A 22,817-nucleotide genomic window follows, 5' to 3' on the forward strand; every position below is an offset into this window, starting at 1 on the left:
TTTTAATGTTAAATCAGGTAATCAAAAATTGATCAATAGAAACAAAAGTATTTACATTGTTCCCCTCCTTCCTGCCACCTGATGCTTGAGTACATTACCCCCCCCCCCAAAATGCTTTGCTTACACCAAAAAAGAAATAATAGAGAGAAGTTAATATGCACTAAATTTATATATTTTTCCATTTTCAGGACGCCCTGTTGTCTTTTATATGATTTAAACCATTTATGTGGCCTGGTTGTTTTCTCTCTTTTTTCTCCCCACCTTGTTTTTTCTGGTACTTACTCCTTTTTTTTCTTCCCTCTTTTCTTTCTTCCTTATATTTATTTATTTATTCAATTTGTAGTCCACTTTCCCCGCAAGCAGGCTCAGAGCAGTTCACATCAATTTAAAATACAGAAATAAACAATTAAAACTGGTAGCATAAAAAAAGCAGTTGCAATTTCACAACCCATCCTCAGCAGCACACATTGCACAACCCCGCATATAGTCATTTGGGCCCACGGTGGCCGATGGCAAACAAAAAAATAAAAAGAGCAAAGGCCAGGAGGCCCCCTCCCCCCCCCCCAGTAGGAGGCCAGAGAGGAGTCCCGTTTACCTCAACCTCCTCAAAGGATCCAATCATAGCCTAACTATAAAAAGTAGTAGAAATCTAATATTATATAAAAGGATCTAGAAAACAAAAATATTGTCAAGTGCTTTTTCATTACAAAGGTAACTAGTACAAATACACTCTTGCTGTAATTTAGTAACGTGGCCCTATCTTGACAAACATTGACAAGGAAAACACCAGGAGTATACACACTGGAAGTAAATGATCAAACAATCTGATTTGATACATGCTTGTCATTAACTTGGAAATAGGAATGAAATTTTCAGGTTTGAACTGAATAGACAACATCTATTTCCCCATCCCTGTGTACCTCAATACTACCAGTCCTTTTCTAATAAAAAGTGGACTTCTGTTAATCAATGTTTCTCCCACATGGTTGTTGTGGGTTTTCCGGGCTGTATTGCCGTGGTCTTGGCATTGTAGTTCCTGACGTTTCACCTGCAGCTGTGGCTGGCATCTTCAGAGGTGTAGCACCGAAAGAAAGGGATCTCTCAGTGTCACAGTGTGGAGAAGATGTTGGCAGGTAATTTAAATCTACTCAGGAAGGTGGGTTTGGGCTGAGTAGATATAAATTACCTGAGTAGATATAAATTACCTGCCAACATCTTCTCCACACTGTGACACTGAGAGATCTCTGTCTTTTGGTGCTACACCTCTGAAGATGCCAGCCACAGCTGCCGGCGAAACGTCAGGAACTACAATGCCAAGACCACGGCAATACAGCCCGGAAAACCCACAACAACCATCGTTCTCCGGCCGTGAAAGCTTTCGACAATATTTCTCCCACGTGTTGCTTGCCTGCTGGATTACAAAGCCTGATAGGCACACTGTCCAAACATAGTGTTCAGTGTACCACCTGACTGGTATACTTGTGCATAGTTTTTGTCCCAGTTACATTGCCACTTCACTGGTTTGAAGACAGGAGGTTTCCTTTTCAGTTTCTTGCCTAGCACTTCTGGGGAAAGAGCTGTCTTGGTGCTGTAGGAGAGGCAACCAACGACCTGGAGACTATCTGGTAATGTAGGAGCTGAGGGAACCATACATGCTTCTCCCTTCGCTATTTTATAGAGAATAACATTGAAATAATATTAAGAGACAACAACTGGCCTATGCTTCATGACTGGCGATTTGAACTTAGGTATCCCAGATCTTAGTCCAACAGTCTGCCACATCTGCCCTGGCAGATCTTGTCAGCTGAATTACATAGTAACAATTGCAATGGAAAAGCAAACTACAGAGGCATTGGGCATGGGAATCATAGTTTTGCTTCTGGTTTTATAGAACCCATTCCCCAAAGCCTTCTTCAGGGCACTGTAATACTACAACGACTGGAAGAAATGTGGCAAAAAGAAATCTATCAGCACATTTCTCTTGGGTGGTGAGATCAATATACGCTACTGATCAGTCAACCTCCTTGTCACTAACATTATCTGCTGATTCACTTGCTCATCTCTTTTTATCTCTCCCTCTCCCATCTTCAAAATAGGGCGTGATTTATAGATAAGGAGTTAAAATGCTGAGGTGGTATTATAGACTACACTATCTCAGACTATAGTTTAAGGATAAAATTTTGGAGCATTTTGTTATATTAAAAAGTCCCTGCAAAGTAGGCACACTGAGAATTTTGCAGCAAACATGATTACCAGAAGAACATACTATGCTGTGCCCTATAAACCTCAGATTGGTTAATCCCATTCTTACTGTTTGCTGCTGTTGCTGTTCTGTGCTCTAGAGAAATTGATCTTCCCCAGGATCGTAGTTGGGACAGGTCATTAAAGTACATTGAGCACTCAGTTTGCCTCCTCTTTAGTTGTTGCTCCACATGCATGGCATGTTTTTTAATTTTTTAAAATAGTATAAAAGTGCTAAAAGCTTTTTTTTTAACTGCTAGGGGAATAATCTGCTCAATGAAGGTGGCTGTATACATAAGGTGCTCTGGATTCAGATATGAACATACAAAACTGCCTTGCGCCAGTGCAGTCCATTGGTCTGGCTGGCTGTAGCTCCCTAGAGTCTGAGGCACAAGTCTGGTATACTGCCACCTGGCGATGCTGAACATTGAACCTGGGATCTTCTGCACTCAAAACAGATGCTCTATCCACTGAGCCATAGCCCTCTCTGGCAGTTTGGCAGCCATTAACATTCCAGAGGTTAGATTAAAAAACAAACGGACACGCAACTAGCAACCATAAGCTGCTTTTTTTCTTACAAAATTCTTTAGTTCTTTACTTAAATAACTGATGTCAGTGGCATGCAGTGGCAGCAGTGGAAGAAATTAATAAATATCTGCACCTGTGACATGCAGTCATGATGGGGAGGAGACTTGTCTGGGGAGTGCTCAAGCATATCTGCTGCAAATAGAAAATCACTAGAGCAAGCAAAAAGAGGAGGTAGAAGTCCCCCCCGCCCTTCTATGCTAGTTTTCTACTTCCCTGGAGTTTTTAACACAGGAGGTATTCAAAAATGTAGTCATCCACAAGTAGTCTGATGGTTTGCCTGATGAGGTTAGGAAGGCTACCACTCTCCTGGCTTTCCACAAACTATGCAAAACTGAACTATTCAGGAGGGCTTTTTTACACAGGTAGGAGGGCTGTGTAACAAATCGATTTAGAAAGAAGTTTTGCTAAAGGGATTAGAGACTAAAGGGATAGAGCCTTGCTGATTCCTCCTTATCTATGGAGGCTCAGGTCACATCTGCGGCCTGGATTGCTTTTTTCCAACTATGGCAGGCTAGGCAACTTGCACCCTATCTTTCAGTCCAGGACCTAACCACAGTGATCCATGCAATGGTCACCACTAGGGTAGATTACTGTAACTCCCTCAATGCAGGGCTACCCTTGGGTCTGACCTGGAAACTACAGTAGGTCCAGAATGCTGCTACTCAGGTCCTGATGGATGTTCCATTCAGGTCACATATTACACCAGTTTTGCAGCAGCTTCATTGGCTTCCTGTGGAGTTCTGGGTCCATTTCAAGGTGTTGGTGTTGACCTTTAAAGCCCTAAATGGACTGGGACCAGCATACCTGAGGGACTGTCTCTCCCCATATGTGCCCCAGCGAGCGCTTCATTCAGCAGATAAGAACTTGCTGGTGATCCCTGGCCCCAGGGAGGCTCATTTGGGCTCATCAGGACCAGTGCTTTTTCAGTCCTGGCCCTAACCTGGTGGAACTCTCTGTCTGAAGACACTTGGGCTTGCCAAGATCTGGTATCTGGTATCATTTCGGCGGGCCTGCAAGATGGAGATGTTCCGCCGGGCATATGGTCGAGGCCAGTATTAGGACCATCATTGAGACTCCCATCGCCTTCTCCTATCCAATGACATCCCGTCCGTCTGGGTGTCTCCCTCTTTGTGTTTGAGGGCAGGAATGTGCAATAGGCCATCTGATTTATGATTTTATGCTATGATTTTAATTGTATTTATATAATTATGTATTTTATGAATGTTCTACCCCATCCTGAGCCCACTTGCGGGGAGGGCTGGCTAAATACCAAATAAAGTAAAGTAAGTAAAGTGTAGACTATACTACTGTGTACTATCTGTTGCTGTAAATATGCCCCTACTAGGTAATTTCTGCTTTGCTTAACATGTCATTGCTAATGTCTTTATTCAGTATTGTTTAATTCTTTATCAGATTTCTGCCTTCTTATGCTTTGTTTCAGGATTGTTTTAGCTGTTATCAATTTCCTGCTTGTTATCAAATTATCTGCTATCCAACAGCCTATTGCACTGTTTATTCAGTGTCCCAGCTGAGATCATAATGATTTATACTATGTAATCCACCTTGAGTCTCAGGGAGAAAGGTGGACTAAAAATAATGAAAACAAACAAACATACGGAAAAATCCAGATTATGCAGAGCTCTCTGTATGTATTAGGGCTCCATTGTACCCTAGAACAGCTGGATCAAGGCATAGATCCTACCAAGCTGAAAGTCTTGATGCACAGTGTCTGCAATTGTATGGTTATTTGTTTAAATTTAGTTGAGCTGAATGGCTATATTTGTGCGTAATTTGTACCACCAATCAAACTGCAAAATTAGTAAGGAATTGGGTTAAGAGGATTCAGTCTTGAGAAGACTGCTTGCCCAAAGTGTTTTGAATGCCTCAAAATGGGCTTTAGAAGAACGGACTTAATATTCTCAAAATCTCTAATATTTAAAAATGGTCTGAAGATTATACTCAGCCTAAAAAAAATAAATAACCAATCATAATTCAGATATCAGGCATACTTGTACAGGAATTAGTACTTGAACCGGTTTACAAGAGAAGGGGCATTTATGTGTAAATATTCAGCAGTGGACTTTGAAAGTATGATTAATATTTTTTACAAACAATTATTAGGTTTTGTGAAAAAATTCAGCACAGTCAGTATCTCTGTACTATCCAATATGGTGTAAATATCTTTCATTATTAAGGTATCTTTTTCAGCACTTCCCATTAAAGCTTCTGAGCCTATCTGGCAAATGGCAAAAAAAAAAAATCTTTATATGGAATGGAAATAGGATGCAAATATCTTTAACTATTTTACAGAATCCAGGCACTAGAGGGCTGGGTGGATTTACTATCAAACTGTAAAACTGGGGACTAGTGCAAATTGATATAATATGAATAGGGTCTTGCTGGAACAATTGGTATGCAAAATATCTGTAAGACCTATTGTTTGGTATTGTGACAAGATTGCAAAAGGAGTTATGTAAAAACCCATGCACATTAGCCATTTTTAAAACTTGGAAAATATTTAGACAAACTATTTCTATCTTGACATTAATTCATTATAATGAGGACCTGGTAAAAGAAACAAAGTAGGTGATATTTCACATGGAGGTCTATCAACAATTGGCAAGTTTCCTAAAATCGAGTATTTAACTATCAAAAATGGTTATAAAAATGAGCATTATTCTTCATTCTATCAATGTTTCCACTTAAGGCATCCATAATAATGCAATTCTAAGTTTTTTGAAATCTATGGGCTTAGAAAAGAGTAACTCTGTTTAGGATTGCACCACAAATATCCGAAGCACTTCAAAAACATGAAAATGACAATAAAATATCATATTATATACTAATAGCCATGTGGCCCTGATCTGTGGATACTTAAATCTGGAGACTGGAGCCCTGAACAGACAAGACAGACCTTCCTATACACCTGAAAAATGCCCCAAGTTTGTAGAAAAATCTGAAATCTAAAAAAAAAAAAAATGGGGGTTAAAAAACCCCAAAATGATTAAAGGAGCTCCTGTATCTTTAACTAGTTGGCCTCAGTGACTGTTGCTAGACAACCAAGTAACGGGTCATTATTCCATGCATGGTTTTGTTAGGAAAAGGCAGGGGGAGGGAGGAGGGCCCTTTCTGGGGCTGTTTTGGCCTTTGAGGGAGGACTCATAGGGGCCATGTCTTTCCACAAACACCAGGGGGCTTGATAGGACATGACATGCATGACTCACCCAGAGCTGGCTGCTTGCTACTGTTCAACAGCAGCCCCCGCCAAAAGCCAGTGTAGTGTAATGGTTAGAGTTTCAGAGTAGGGTCTAGGAGACCTGGGTTCAAATGATCACTCTGCTCCTGGAAGCTTACTCGGTGACTTTGATCCATTCAGACACTTTCAGCCTAACCTGCCTCTCAGGGTTGCTGTAAGGATAATATGGAGGCAAGGAGAATGATGTTAGCTGCTTTGGGCCCTCCATTGTGGGAAAAGGCAGTACATAAAGGAAGTAAATTAATAAATATAGATGATGAGGGGGGGGCAGATAAATGGTACGTTGTTTAGTGGGTTTTAAGGACAGAAAGATATAGTGTGGGGAAAGGAATAGAGGGAAAAGTGAAATACCTCAGAGAAGTCCTTGCAGGTCCCTCACTTGTAAAAATATTAATTCATGAAAGGTATTATTGAAGTTAATATATTATATCACTGGATTTTCAAACACTAGTGACAAAATAGAAAAGGTACAGATTTAAATAAGATTATTTCAATACTGGAAGATATAAATAGTATTGTAATGGGGAGGGAGGGCTTTCTTCTTCCAAAATTCATTTTTTAAAATGATACAGCTGCTGATTCCTCTTCTTTTTTCACTTAAAAAAAATGATTTATCTTTCATTTATTTTTGATTTTTCTCTTTTGTTATTTCAGCATCTGGAGTTTTTTGGTGCTATAACAGGAGGACAGGAAGTTTTGGGAAGACATCTAACAAAGGAAAATTCTTAAATGTTGCGGAACCTCCCTTCTTGCCCCTCCCTTCTTTAAATTTATCTTTGATCAAATGGAATTGATTAGAAACGGATTCCAAATTCCTACAAAAGAAAGTAACAGATAGTTGAATGTCAGAAAGAAATTTATAAAGAGGAATTAAGATAATTTCTTTTAACAATGTTAATTTGGAACCATCTTGATATAAAAGTGTTAAAGACTTTTTTTTTAAAAAATCCACTATAACTGATATATGGACTACCATCAAGTAATTTTTTAAGTTTATTGAAAACTGGTCATTGATCATAGAATACCGAAATTAGAAAAAATAACGATAATGTAAACATAGTGATAAATTTGCTGAATATATATTACTGTATAAAAAGAAATAAACACATACAGTTAATTATGAGTTACTGTCTATGCAAACTCTTGACCACATAATTCGATTTTACATCTGTAACACCATCTAAAATAATTGGAATCAAAAGCAATGTGATATTTGGTGTTAATTTTCATGTGATAGCCTCCATGTAAGAGTCTGGGACAAATAATTTTTCATGTAGTTTCAGATTGATTGTCCCAGTGTAGCTGTTTACTTTATCAATGTGTCTGATCACAAGGAGAGTCTTCAGTCCTAAATGACTAGGTGGTAGGAATTAAGGATAACAATAATAATTACAACCACATTCAATTTATGTACTGCCCTTCAGGACAACTTAATATTCACACAGTGGTTTACAAAGTGTTATTATTATCTTTGTGACAATCAGCTGTGAGGTAAGTGGGGCTGAGAGAGCTCCAAGAAGTTGAGACTGACTCAAGGTCACCCAGCTGGCTTCAAGGAGAGGAGTGGGGAATTAAATCTGGTTCTCCAGATTAGAGTCCTGCTGCTCTTAACCACTACACCAAATTGGCTCTCAAATATCTGGATTAGAGGTGGGCATGAACCAGGAGAAAAACATGGGCCGTCGGACCATGGTCCATCGCATTTCACAGATCACAGACCATGAACTTTTCACAAACTAGTTCAACCCCAGTTGAGACCAGTTCATCAGTCCATGGTGTGTCATGTTTAAAAGTTAAAGTGGCCCTTTCCCTGCAGCTCTCAAGCTGCGGGGAAAGAGGAGCTTTGCAACCCCGTTCAGCTTGCTCCACCTGACCTACGAGGGAGTCTCCGTTGGTTAGATGGAACAAGCTGAGGGGGTTTAAAAGTTAAAGCATCTCTTTCCCCGTGGCTTGCAAGCCACGGGGAAAGGGTGTTTTGCAATCCCTCTGAGCTTGCTCCAGCTAACCTGTGGGGGAGTCCCAGCGGGCAGCTGGAGCAAGCAGAGGGGGTTTAAAACTTAAACCACCTCTTTCCTGCAGCTTGCAAGCCATGGGAAAGGAATGCTTTGCAACCCCCTCCCTTGGCTTGTTACAGTTGACCCACGGGGGAGTCCCCATGTGTCAGCTAGAGCAAGCCAAGGGGGTTTAAAACTTAAAGTGTTACTTTCTGTGCAGCTCTTAATCCACGCCAAATGAGGTGCTTTGCAACCCAGCGCAACTTGCTTCAGCTGGCTGGCCAGTGAGGAAGCTCCCTCACTCATCAGCTGAAGCCAGCCCCATAGGAGAGTGCCCATTTCTGTGCCGCTTGCAAGTGAGGGGCACGAAAATGGGCTCTTTAAACCCCACGCCTTGCTTTAGCCAGCCCCATGGGGAGCATCCGGTTCTGTGCTGCTTGCAAGCAAGGGTCATGGGAACAGGTGCTTTAAAGGCCTGGACCAAAGAACCGGCTCAAAAGTCATCAGGTCCTTGGAAAATGTGCATTCCATGACCCTCCGGTTTGCGAACACCAGACTTGCCTGTTCCATGTCAAATGTTGGTTCGTTTTCCAGTCTGTGCCCACCTCTAATCTAGATATTTCCAGACTGAAAATATATGCCAAAAATGTATCATGAAAGTCCCAACATATTCTGCAAAATATGGGATCGTCTATTTTAATGTTTCCAGATATGTTTTCTTTTGAGGAGGGACAGCTCTTCCAACAAATGGGATTCCAGGTAAGGACAGTGAAAACATGTTGGACATCTTCATCAAGACTGGCTTGCTCTAACTGCCCGGTTTGTTAATTAATTTATTTTAATTTTTACCGTGTTGCTGTACTTTTGTTTTTACCTGCGAAACGTTGGAGGGGGCACTTTTTTTCTTGTTTTTTCCTTGTTTTCTGTTTGACTTGCATTCACTGTTCCTAAAAGATCTTTAAAATGTTTTTAAAGTTTTTGTTGGGGAGGCTCAGTCTTTGCTTTTAAATGTTTTTAAAAACTGTTTAAAGAGTTGTTTCTGTGATTGTTTTAGGAGGTTATTGCTCACTTTCTTTTTTACAATTTCTTGTTCTCTCTTTAAATATGTTTTATGAGTTTCTTTGTACTTTGGTGGGGGATGTTGTCTGCTTCCTTTTTTAAAAGTTGGTTCTCAGTGTTTTATGGATTTTAAAGTTTTAATAGATTTTAAAGTTTTAAAATTTTAATCTTTTTAAATTTACAGTTGTTTTATATATCTTTCTGTTATGTTTGGGCTGTTTTTTGTTAGAGGAGTTTTGAGATGTTAGGAAAAATGCAAACAAGAAATATGGCTGGGGTCTATAGAATTGGACCCCTTGATTCATTCTCCTTGAAACTTTAGGATCTTTAGTAGACAGCCATTTTCTTTCGGTGGAATTTTTTATTTAAAAGCTGCTCCAGCCCACCAGAAATACTCTCCCATAGGGAATAACGGCGAGAATATATTTAAATTCCAAAAATACCCTGAATCTAAAATCCAGAACACTAACAAGGATCCAAGAGATCTGGAATGATGGTAATAATGACCTTTCCAAAATCTGAATCTGAAAATAATCCAAAATATTTTCCAGTGCATGCCTCTTGTAAGAATTTGATGGAGTTATTTGTTTGATAAATAAATGTAAATACACTTTATTCCTTATATGTCGCATTGCCCAGTGGAATGCATTTTGTCAGGTTTCATGTAAGATGGAAACTGAGAATTATCATTTAGTTCAAAGAAAACTGTGAATACATCACTTCTCCCAAAGAAATAGAAGATTCAAAAAGACAATATATATTTTCTAATGGTCCCTTATACTGGTAATATAATAAGACCAAGTTTAAATATCCCACAAACTTGTTTTGCGTTAGAGTTAAGAAACCATGACAGAGTGACACAATTGACAGGTTGCAGTCCTGTCTTCTTTAAAATAGCTTCATTATCACTGTAGGTCCTAATGTAAATCAGGCTGTTTTAAGGAGACTCCTCCCCAACTTACCTATTCATTGGAGTCTTGTGGTTGTATGATTTTGAAGCATATTCAAGGACAAATTGATTTTCAGATTGAGGACAAAGCTGGATTCTGCCAATAAAGGGACTGTGTTTTGGTATGGATGCTTTTATTTCTATGTACTGTCTGTACTTGCTATTTAAAGATATTGAAGAACGACCATATTCTGGGTTTAGAAAGAACACACGTTTTGATTAATTGGTCACAAAACAATAGCAATGACATTGGTTTGCTTCATATTTCAATTTTTGTGAAGCAGAGCAAGGAAGAGGTACAAACTGCTTTGACACTGTAGTACATTTTCTGATGCCAAAATTTAGGACTCTAGTGGAAAATGAGGAGGCAAACAATGCTATCTATTTATAGTATATATTTGCCTGAATCCCCTCTTTTGTGCTCAACAGCCATGGTCTTTCATGCAGAACCACTGTAGATGGACAGCTGTGTTTCTAAACATCTGTGATGAACAGAACTCAGATGGGAGCTTTTTTTAAAAAAGGAGAGAGAGAAAGGCATCAACATATTCATAAGTTGGTGTGGGAACAATGAAAGCACATATTGTAGGTCTGAAGGAAAAAAGCAGTGTCAGCTTGCAAAAAAAATTCTCTATGAAATTCTTTTTGCAGATGTCAGCATAAGCTTGCTGCATGAGTAAGTACCACTCTAAACTCAGGGAAAAGACAATAATGAAAGCCTTGACCAACCAGACATCATAGAGGATGGAAGAAGTTACAGCTAGGATACAGTTTGGTTCTAAAGATGTGTCAGACCACATAGTCCACATTCGTACAATTACTACATCCACTCTGGAGAATCTGAATGGAGAGAGAAAAAAACTTCAGGGAAGATTTGTTTCCTGATTTTAACCATCACTGAGCTATTGGGGAAAGGTGGTTGCATTTCACAGTAGGTATATGATATACCTCAATTATAATGACAGGGAAATGAACAAAATCATTTAACACAAAATATTTACTACCATAGGACTCATTTACTTACCTATATCTCTGAATATGACTATATGTTAGGGGTGTGCATTATGAAATGTATGAGCCAAAAATATGCACAAAAACCAGTATTTCAGGTTGATACCATGATTTTCCAGAACACAAGTGTGGGATTCTTAGGGATGATGGCCTCCCCCCCACCTCCTCAACCATTACATTTTTCGTGTTTTAGTTTTTACCATCAGGCATCTTATTTTTCTTTGATTCTTCAAATTTCCCAGGTCATGACATTTATCCCTTCCAATCAGATCCTTGCAAAGGATTAGGAAATGAGTGCTCCTTGCCAATCACCTTTGAAGACAAGCTGCAGAGAAAGAATCTTCATGGAGAAGTCTTTGCCGAGCCATGAGTGCTCAGACTAATCCACCTACAGTTCCAAATTTATGTGAATAACTTCCCACTTGGGGTTCTTTAGCATCAGTAAAAAGGCTTGGGAGGAAGCAGGAGCCTCTTCTTTTCCACCTGTGCCGCTCCTCATCAGCCAAATCAGCTTCTATGGCTTTTAAAAAATGTTCTTGGAGCTGACAGGAGACTCTACTCAAAGAGTCTTGGAGAAAACTTGAGAAAACCCATAAACAGGCATATCATGTAGCTTAGCCCTCGGACTCTCCCACACTTCAGCTCTGCTTGCTCCAAGAACTTAAATGGTAATAGAACTAATTACTAATTAAGACACCCCTACGGTGGATGCCCATAGTGAAGAATTTGTGTCTCATAGTAATTGGATTATTGATTCATCACATGCTATCACAAACACACATGGATTATGTATTTTTGAAAAAATGAACTATTTTCAAAGATTGCAGGGATGGGATGGTGCAGGGCAGGGAGAGAGGTTTTCTGCAAAGGAAGCCTTGTTTACTTTGTGAAAGGAGGAAATGGACCATAACAAGGAAGGATGGCAAAGGCAGTTTTCAGTGGAAAGGTGGTTGCTGCCATTTGCACCATCATAGGAATCACTGGAAACAAGTGCACCAGCGCTGAAAGTCACTTGTTTTGGGAGACTGTAAAACCAAACTGTCAATTCTGCTTGAAATTTAGGGGGTCTTTAGATTACAGGGATGTCTATGTTCTGTGCAAATGTTTAACATTATGCCCCAGGACTCTGAATTTGTTCACCACTGAAAATAATTGTTCTAAAAATCTGATTCCCCCAACCCAGATTTGAAAAGCAAACTGGTAATATCCTACCAGAAAACCAGCAATCATGGTCATGGTAAAGTGTTCCCCACCCTCCATCCCGGTCCTGTACCTGAAATTATAATGATTTTTTTCTCAGCATGTACCCCTAAATATCAATATTCAGCATATTCTGGACAACGGCTGAAATCTAAACTTCCCAAGATATACAGCATCTAGATCCAAATCTGTGGGTTTAAATTGAGAAAGAATTAAAACTATGCAAAGGAGAAAGTTCCATTGTGATGATTATTCCAGGCTTGCAGATAGCCACTTGCTATATTTCTATAGTGAGTGCTTCAGCCATTGCTGGTTGGTTTATGTTGTTCAGGTCAGAAATTACTACAATAGTATCTTCAGGGGGCAGCTGGGCTAGACAATTTTCAGTGGCCTGGCCATGCTTGCAGACCTAAAAACAAGGTTGATCCATTCCATTTCACAAATAAATATGAGAATTAGAACTTAATGCTCAAGTTTATTTTTTCATCAAGTGCTAGTTTTGCAACATATATATCCCATTATATTTCATTTAGTACACTGAATTCAAAGTAAATGGATGGGAGAAACATACTAGCAATTACTGTCCCTCAGAGTTTACACAAGAACTGTCACAGATGACCTTTATAACTGTTCTCCCACTTTCTCTTGTGCAAATTATATACCCAATTATATTCATGACAATAATAATTCTTATTAGTAGTATTACTTCATTATTATGTAGTCACAGTAGTAATGGTAGCATTCCATTAGATGATCTGGTTCTATTGATCTCAGTAAAATTCACAAAACACAAATTTTATCCTTAATAAACGTAAATTCCACGCAGAGCCACAGAGCTGAATAAACTTTTGCATTTATATCAGAAAGAAAACAACCACAACTTTTTGATTGATGCTGTGAAAAACGACAGCATTTCTAGTTCTCTGAAATTTCTGGGACATGAGAGAAACCTGGATGTATGATTACTTTATGTAAAATGAATGTCTAATGAATAAAGGCCAAAAAGCAACATGCCATATGTATTACAAAAGCTATCTATAATTTTGATATATTAAAGAAGCAGTCGGAAATATAATAAATGAATGTTCCATTACTCATGTGCTAGAGCCTGAATTAACAAATGAAGCTATTGGCATACAAACCAAGGTAGAAACTGGATTAGAGGTGATTTCAAGGGCAATACACCAGCTCTGGCAACATGATCCTACATAGATTTTTTTCTTACTGTAAAAAATAATATTCATAGAAAACAATAATACTAGATATGTTTCAAAGATAAATTTTGGAAAAAAAATAGAAATAAATGTGATCCAAAATGACAAACTATTTTCTGTTTAGAAATCTGATGAAAACCATCCCTTTACATTGGGCCTGACCCGCCAGAAAGTTATTCTATACAAGGCCCGTTAATCTCAGAGGGGACTACTCAGAATGCCAATGGACAATTAAACTCACCAAGGTGGGCAACTTTTTATTGCAGTGCAAATGTCAAAAAATCTTTTGTTCATCATTGCATTTAATATACTTCTAAAGCTCCTTTTATTCCAAGAGATGTAGATTAAATAAAAAACAAACAAAAATACAGAACATGTATTATGTAAATACATCACATTTTTCTCCTGCTGAAACTATATGAAGAAACATAGGAGAATGCTATTTTAATACTCATTTGCCCATAACAATGACATACTGAAAAACAAATCCAAGGATTGGATATTTTTAAAAATATGCATATTTGCAAATGACTATCAATAGAGGTAATGCCTATTTGTGTTCAGGAGACCATGTAGAATCATGTATTATTTCAGAGGGATCATGGATTTGAATGTGAACTATTTTATCTATAGTGATGTTTAGTTATGATTTTATTATTTTAATTGTTAAGTATGTGTCTGAAAGCATAATTCTGTAAACTGCCTTGGACCCAATATGTGGGGAAAGGTGGTCTATAAATGGTTTGGTTTGGTGGTCTATAAACCTTGTGAGAACTATTCTGTGGGTCATTGCATCTGCTTCCTAGGATCAATAGCACATTTCTGACATCTAGATATGGTATGATTATCTCAGTTTTGTCAGACTGCTTTTATGAGAAACACTATACTGGTTTCCCCATGCATTTTCTAATGTTGCATAGTTTGGTGTGATGTCATGTTTGAATGTTAATACTCTTTCCTATTCATATCACTCTGACCACACCATATCACAGAACAGCCTGAATGCTCTATTGTGAAGACTTCATAGGAATAGGAAAACTTGTATCCAGCCATCAGTTTTAATTAGACACATCACTATTGATTATTATTGCAATAGGAACATTAAAAATCTAGTGGAGAGAAAATTGGTGTGTCCTGTGAAAGATAATGTGCCATCCTGCGCTTCATATATCTACATTAATTAAACAAGCAACTATCTTAAATCCTTCCAAGATTGGTTCTAGGAAAGATGGCCCACCTCATGCTATAAAGGGTTTAAAGAATGTTAAGCATTACTATTTCCTATATAGTTAATGGGGAAGAAGTTTCTGTTAGAATTACTAAACATAAAGTTTAAAAAAATTCTGTGTCAGTTTATCCCCAAACCAGAAAATTAGCCTTGACCCTCACATAAACTGTGAAATGTACTTTATGAGGACAAAGCACTAAAACAATCTGATACAATTTCAATTTGGCCTCTTCAGATACTTCTGTTCTGCCAAATGCTTAGTCTTGTGTCTTGATAATTTTGCAGGTCATCCTCCATGAATTCTATTTCCTTCATATTCTCATGTCTGTACAGGATTTAATATCATAGTTCAAATTAATAAATCTTTATGAACTATATGATTGTGTATAATTTTAATTTTCATTCATTTACACTGCATAGACTTACCACATGTATGACCTTAGGGGGCAAGAAAGGTTGAGGAGTTTGGAGGCCAATGTTGAAGGAATGGTAGATAATAGGTCAACAAGTCTGAACAGACAAGGCCATTTCTGATTATTTTACCTCACAGGAGCACTGTAAAATGTAAAAAGAATGTCAAATCATTTCATAAAGTGAAAGCCTGAAAATAATTCAGCCTTCAAAAAACAATGAGTGTGACCTTGAGCAAGGTGCAATGATATCATTGGAGAGAAGTGTTGATCACTAAGTTACATCTACTTGTTTTCACAGGAGTGATAAAGCTGAGTTCAGTGCCACAGAGTCTTTGAACTGTAGACCAGCTAAGAGTCATCTCCAATGAATTCTAAAATGCTTCAACCCTGTGGGACTACATCAGGTCATCACCATTTCATTGCCTTAGGGTGCTTGCTAACCATAACTGATTGTGTCCTAGTCTGTGCTTCACCTTCCAAAATTATACAAATCTAGACTACCAATTATAGGTCTCTCCCTAAGAGTCCCCACATACCAAACTGTAACCTATGGGTTGAGTTCTCGATAAATAATGTACGTTAAAAAAAAATACAGACCCTCCAGCTAATCAGGAAGCCCACAGGAAAAGTATGAAGTTTTTTATGAGGTGAAAGGAAAGAAACAAGAGGTGGGAAACATGTGGACCTCAGCAGGATTCATACCCTAACACAAAGTATGACACCTTAGTACATGTACAGAAACTGATTAATTAGCTGTCACTTTTATTTGTTGACTAGTGAATTATTTATACTTATAAAATGGTTTAATAATTTAGAGCTGATATCTTAACAAATGACAGCATAAAGTGACAAGGAGAAGGTGGCATGAAACAACTCTCAGCTTAAGTTGAGATCGATGCTATTGTGCTCCGGGCATTTGGGAAGACAATTTTTGCTGACTGTTTGCAGGGGGAAAAAGGGAGGGGGAAGTATGTTGATTTTGTATTACGTGTGAAACCGAGAGAACTGCATATCTCAGTAATCAAAGGAGAAAAGTTCCTTTAAACAAAAAAGAACATGAAATTACTCTGAAGAAATCTACATTTCCATATGAAATGAAAATCATTGTCTTTCTTTTTAAAAGACTAAATAAAAGCTAATTGCAGTGTTTGTTTTAAATTTTTTTGTCTCAAAGCACTTCTTCCGTCTTTTGTTGCCACAAAGGCTTTGGATACATATTGATTTTGACCTGTGTGTCACATTTTTACAAATTCTCCCTTTTTTAAAAAAAATGACAAAGCCATCTTCATATGACGAGGTTACTTTGTATGGTATCAGGATGGAAGTAAAATTACCATTCTCTGCCTCTGTGTGATCTAAATGCAGAGGGAAAGAAATATAATTTGATCCTTAGCTAAATCCAAATTCGCAGCAAGGGAAATGCTGTAGGAAGTGAAATAATTGAATACAAAATCCCTGCAAAGTCTTCTGTGGAGGTAGTAAAGCACCACACTCATGCATTTTCTGTTCCCTGAAGTTCCTAAGTAGAAAAATAAACAAATAATAACTTGATTTACAACTCAAAAATAATAATAATAAAATCCTTCCGAAAGGAAGAATTTCATGGACATTATACTTTTCAGTTTCCTTTAAATACCATAAGGATATTGTGCATGTTAGCTGCATATTTTGGTGAAGTGCAAACAAAATCAAGAATCTCTTGCTTCAACGCATTTAGTGTACCATAGCTGCATTACAATAATATAGTAATTTTTACGGTGAGGGAATGTGGTGGGACTTGGTATCCCCAACTGTTTATAGAGTTCTACTGATAAAATCATACATAAAATAAAGACTTTCTTCAAGTAATCGGTGCAGTACCAAGCTGATGCAAGCTGCTTCCAGAGAAGGCAAAAACTACTTGTACAGCACCCGTTCTCATACCAAAACCATTTTCTTTCTGACCGATATCACCCTTTATTTCTTGTACAACAAATAATGCTGCAGCTATTGAGAGGCATAGTTGTGTGCTCTTCTGTAATGATCAATTCTGGCAGTGGTTCTTGACCTTATTTTGAGTCACTTACTCCATATCTTATAGTGTTATATTTCTTGGAAGGATCTCATGTCATGCAGTTTTCTTTGACTGGGTAAACAGTAGATGTAAGGAAATTTTCATCCAAGTGAAGACATACCATAGCTCTTTTCTTCCCCGACCATACATGGAGTCACAGAGACCTAACTAAACATACTAGAGAAAATAGTATTTGGAATGTCAGCTGTGCTTGAATGAGTTCTAAAATGATTCAGCGCCTCCTTATACCAGTATGATAAAGAAACAAGGCTGTTCCATCCACTTCAGAGGATGGGGCTGAGTCGATTAAGGACATCTAGGTCAAACATAATTTTCCAGTTTGTAAAGTACAACAAAGCCTGTGTGACTTAACAATATAGGGAGGTGGGAAATAATGAGGTGTACCACAGAAAACTGTGACTCTGGGAAGACTGAAAAGATATATTTCTCCATAGTTGAAGACAGATCTTCTTTCTTCATACTCTGTTTTGTTAAAAGTTCTTTTTGGTATATGATGGCACCCATTAATTGAGTAAAACCTTGAAAGACTACAATTTAAACTGAACCTAAATTCTAGCACACACAGTACTTGTAAATGCCAAAAATTGCATTTGCATACCGCAGATATAAAGTGCAGAGTTTTAAAAAATTCTATATTTTGTTAGATGGCTAAAAAAAATCTATTAAAAAGCAAAAATCAGGTGGGAATGGAAAAATAATTCTACTACATACTGGGTAGGATCAGAGGATTTTATAATAATAATTTTTAAATAAGTTCATGGCAATAGGCTTGTTATTTGTGTATTAAAATGGTTCTTTGAGGTACTAGGTATCAATTTTTCTACTTCTTCAGTTCTTTCCTTGTAATATTAACATTTGGAACACTTATAAACAAATTATATTATCACTATTCTTGTTAGAAACAGTGGAGCTAATTTAAAACATTGCCATCCGAAGATGTGCCCCAATGTCTAATTTTAAACTCTGTATCAAGATTAAGTATTTTCTAGACAATAAACTACAATGTTTAATGATTTTTTTCTTACAAAAGCCCAAGAGTATTGAAATCTCAAATTGTTACTTGGATAGGATTCATAGTTGATAAAAAAAAATCATTCTCGAATTAAAACATCAGTCTGGGAGTTAATCATCCTAGTTTGGGAAGGAGAGGGTATACATACCAAATCATTGTCCAAATTTCAGCAGTGCACTCAAACAGCCACATTTGACCATGACTCACTGTCTGTGACATAGCTTCAACTTCAGTGGTGATGCACCTTTGAGAATATTAATGAATGCAATCCTAAACAGAGTGACACCTTTCTAAGCCAATTGACTTAAGAACTTAAAAAGGACATCACTATGTTTAGGTCTGCAGTGTAGGTGGTATTAATAAATTATAAGTTATAAAAAGTATTGTCATTATAACTAGACATGGAGAGCTTTTGGATTATCTACTGCAATATTGTTCCTATTTACTTCAAATGGATAATGAAGTCCTGAAAAATTAAACCATGTTTTCAGAAACATACAGGAAATCTGACAAAAATCAGGACTTTTTCAAACCATAGCACCATCTAACACATTCTTTCCTAACCACAGAACTATCCAACATGCAAATTTACCTTGTATTCTCTACAAAAATTACACACAGATGTCAAAATACCAAAGTCTATGAAACATACTGAAGCAGATGTTTAAAGGTATTACTTTCTCATTTGCTGTCAAAGATATTAAAGTTCTCTAAAATGATTGGAGCACGTATACAATACTCAAGGTATAAGGGTGAATCTCTACTCACATCATTTTGACAGTTTAACAGATTTCGCCTTGATTTAAATGGGTATGAATGAAAGAAGAAATTATTACTCAAGGTCAGAGTTAAGTTTGTGAATAATATCACGTGTTGGAATTTTGTAACTTGCATAATATATTTGCCTTAATATAAGGTATTGTTTTCAAATAATTTCTTTTTGCTTGGTAACAGGTCGCTTAATATAAGATACATATATCTCTGACATAATAAAGAATGTGTTTTTCTATTGTCAAGTTAATCAATGATTCTACAGACTGTAAAATGTATGCATATGCAATTAAATATCCAGCTACAGTATAATATTCAAACTCTTAATTTAAAGGCAAGAGACCAGAAATATCTTAACTAATACGTATTAGCATATTAGCTAAGATGTTTTTGATGTTTTTCAATAAATTAAAGATTTGGATATTATACTTTTTTTGAGTTATGGTAATTGCACAACACAAAAAGATGCTGCATATTTGGGGCCATTCCAGCATTCCAGCAAACTAGTTCCATCCCAATAGAAAAACTCTTCCACAAAAGTACTGGCAGTTGAGGGCACCATGTATTGGTTATGCAACTTTGAATAATTAATAAGAGGCTACATAAAAAGGAAGCCCTTTCTTTCCCCAGAAGCTCTGCACAGATACTTTGGTATAGCACCTTTGTGCTTCACTAAAACAGGGATAATCCTTAATATCAGGAACTGTAGGGATGTGCAGATGCTGAAATCAGACTCTTGTATGTGAATTTATGCAAGCACAATGTTCCAGATTAGGACTGGGTTCTTAGATCTTGAGTAGTTAAAATATTCCAATATTTTAAATATGTTTACATCAATAAATATTTTCAAATTCAATACATATTGCCCCCTCAGTCGGAATGAAAGGCAGACACAGTATTTGGGTTCTAAAATGGACCGCTTTATTAAAATTACAACAATTAAACATAAACCACGGCAAGGGCCTAACTAGCGGTACAGGTCAGGCCCTGGGGTCACTCCTGGACCCCACCCTGACCTGTCTGGACCAGACACCCACTGCCCCGGGTGCGAGCCATCCATGGTATGGCTGAAGGCAATGGGGCGGAGAAGCCAGCTAAGGCTACAGACTCCGCCCCCAATGCTAAGCCCTGAATGCCAGGGTGTGCCTTCTGCTTTCCTCCTCCCAAGGAGGCAAAAGCAGCCACCGGCTTGAGTGGCTGTTGCCACTAGAGATGGGCACGATCTGCATTACAATCCCAAAAAACCCACGATAATGGCAATCACGCGATTGTGACTCAGCGGATCATGATCAGCCATGGCCAACGATCCAGCGATCAAGAGGGGGCTGGATCGGGGCTGGATCGTGCTTGGATTGGGAAGCCAGACACTCAGGCGCCAGTAATCTATTCCCAGGGCAATGGAGCCAGGGGGATGCCTGAGCTGTGTTTCCCCTCCTTCTGTCGCCCTGGAAACCCGAATGGAAGCCTAGCTTTCCTTGATCAGCAGGGCTTCCTTCCAACCACAGAGCAGCAAAGCAGTCACCAGTTGGGAGAAGACACCCAGGGGAGGGAGGGGGAAGGGGGTGTTCTGTAGCCATGGGCACTCCAACCTCATCCCTGCAAACCCTGATAGGCAGCTCTGATGGCCAAACACAGACGGCCAAACACAAACACAGATGCCACCAGCATCACCCACCATTCTTTTCTCGCCAGTGCGCTCCTTTTTAGCCTGGCGGGCGGACACATGGGGGGTGCTGCCAGCGAGCAGCCAGACCCCCTGCCCCCTGAGGGGAGGTGGCTCATCACCGTCTCCCCATGCCCATCGGGCCCGGTGGCCACCGCCAACACCCGCCTTCCCACATAGCTGGGAATAGCAGTGCGCCCCGCTTTGGCCTCCACGATCCACGATCCATGGATCGGGAATGGGAGATAATCGGTGTGGATCGTTTAGTTGGGATCATCACCGGCGCCGATCCACGATCAGCTGGATCGGCAATTTTTTTTGGATCATGCCCATCTCTAGTTGCCACTGGCCGGGATGGCTGAATTTGCAAAACAATGACCCTATGTACTGTACTGCACTGGAAACTGCACAGATTTATTTTATCCATCATACCATATGAGTAGAAGAATGAGACTGCTTCATGATCCCTCAGTTAGTTTGGCATATTGTATTGTTTTAATTAATTTTAGTAACTTTTATAAATGGTGATAAGGGACTTAATTGTTTATTAGTCAATGTTTGGTGAATTGTGACGGCCTATGGCTACAGACAATAAACTCTTTTGGTTAGTTAGTTAGAGTAGAAGTGTTGGGAAGTACATTATTTTCATTACTTATCTTTTACTTTTGCGACACAACCTTTTCAAAAAGAATGTCCTCTAGTCATTATTCAGCACCTGCCCAATTATCACTAATGAAACCAAAATGATATGGAGCATTTCATAGGCTTCTCAGACAGACCTGCATAACCTATGACCCACTGAACCAAACACAGCTTACCAGTCAGCCCATTAGATTTTGGCATACCTCCTGCTTTTGGTGCTTGTCGGAAATGGTTGAAATAAGGGTGTTGTCAAGGATCAGTAGGCCTTGGTATATAACTGATGTCCAGGCCTTAATGACCACCCCCCACCATCCTAGAAGCCAGAACCTAGGTGTATTTAAGCACAGTCCAAAACTGTTGAGACAATATTTTGTTTCACTTCAATAATACAAATTCTATCATTAGGGTTACCAGGATGAGCCTGGCAACAAAGAGGAGGGATGACATCACTACACCACTTTCAGGTACAACCCAGAAGTGACAAAGGATGACTCACTGGAAACTCTATTATAAAACTGTATGGTTATACTAGAGATCCCATTCCCCCCAGTGGGAGCTGGGAATGCCCCTCTCCCAGCTTCTGCTCCCACCACTTCTTACCTGGCTGACTGGGTAGAAATGTGTTGAAATGGGCCAGGGAGTCCCACAGCATATCTCTGGAGCATTTCCTCATTGCAAGAATGACATCAGTCCAGGTTGTGCACAGAGCTGATGTGATAAAAACCTGCCCCCAATCTAGTCATTCCTGGTGCAATGAGGAAGTGCTCCAGTATACTAGCTTACGGTGCATTCATGAGGTAAGTCCTCCTCATGAGCCCTCCAACTCCCCAACTCTCCTGGTTTCAACCCTGGGGACCTGGCAACCCTAGGCTGTATCCAGAAGTGATGTAGTAACATCAACAATATCACTGTTTGTTATTTTATTTTTCTCCTGCAACTGCTCGGAGTGGTGGCAGGCAATGGGATTTGCTGGCGTGAGGCAAACCCATCTGTAATTCATGAAAAATTTCTAGAATATTTTACTATACTTTCAGATCAAAAGGAAATTGAATTTAGACTGATACAAATATATAAACATTCCAATTGTCTTCTGAAAGGTATAAAATAAAATGACAGCTTCCGTATATGTCTTTTTAAGAAGAAAAAGAAATGGCTTGGATCCCTAGACACTCATTCAGAAGCTTTTCCACTCATACACAGTAAGGAGTCACCAATAGTTTTCTAAAAAGCCACTCCAGAGAGGTGATGGATAGAGCAAGTTGTGGTGGGTTGTCAATGTGGAGAAATCAACTACCCTCCAATATGTAAGCTGCACCACCAAAATATCCAGGAATTTCCCAACCTGGACCTGGCAACTCTAACTGAAGTGTTTCCTGCTCATGCATGGGACTCCAATATTCAGAGCTTCTCAGGTTGCCAGCAATGATCTACACCAGTGGAAATAACTTTTTCCTATTAAATCCAATGTTTGGAAGATCACAATTTTACCTTCTTTTTATTAA

This window comes from Eublepharis macularius, chromosome 3, assembly GCF_028583425.1.
Source record: "Eublepharis macularius isolate TG4126 chromosome 3, MPM_Emac_v1.0, whole genome shotgun sequence".
Lineage (NCBI taxonomy): Eukaryota > Metazoa > Chordata > Lepidosauria > Squamata > Eublepharidae > Eublepharis > Eublepharis macularius.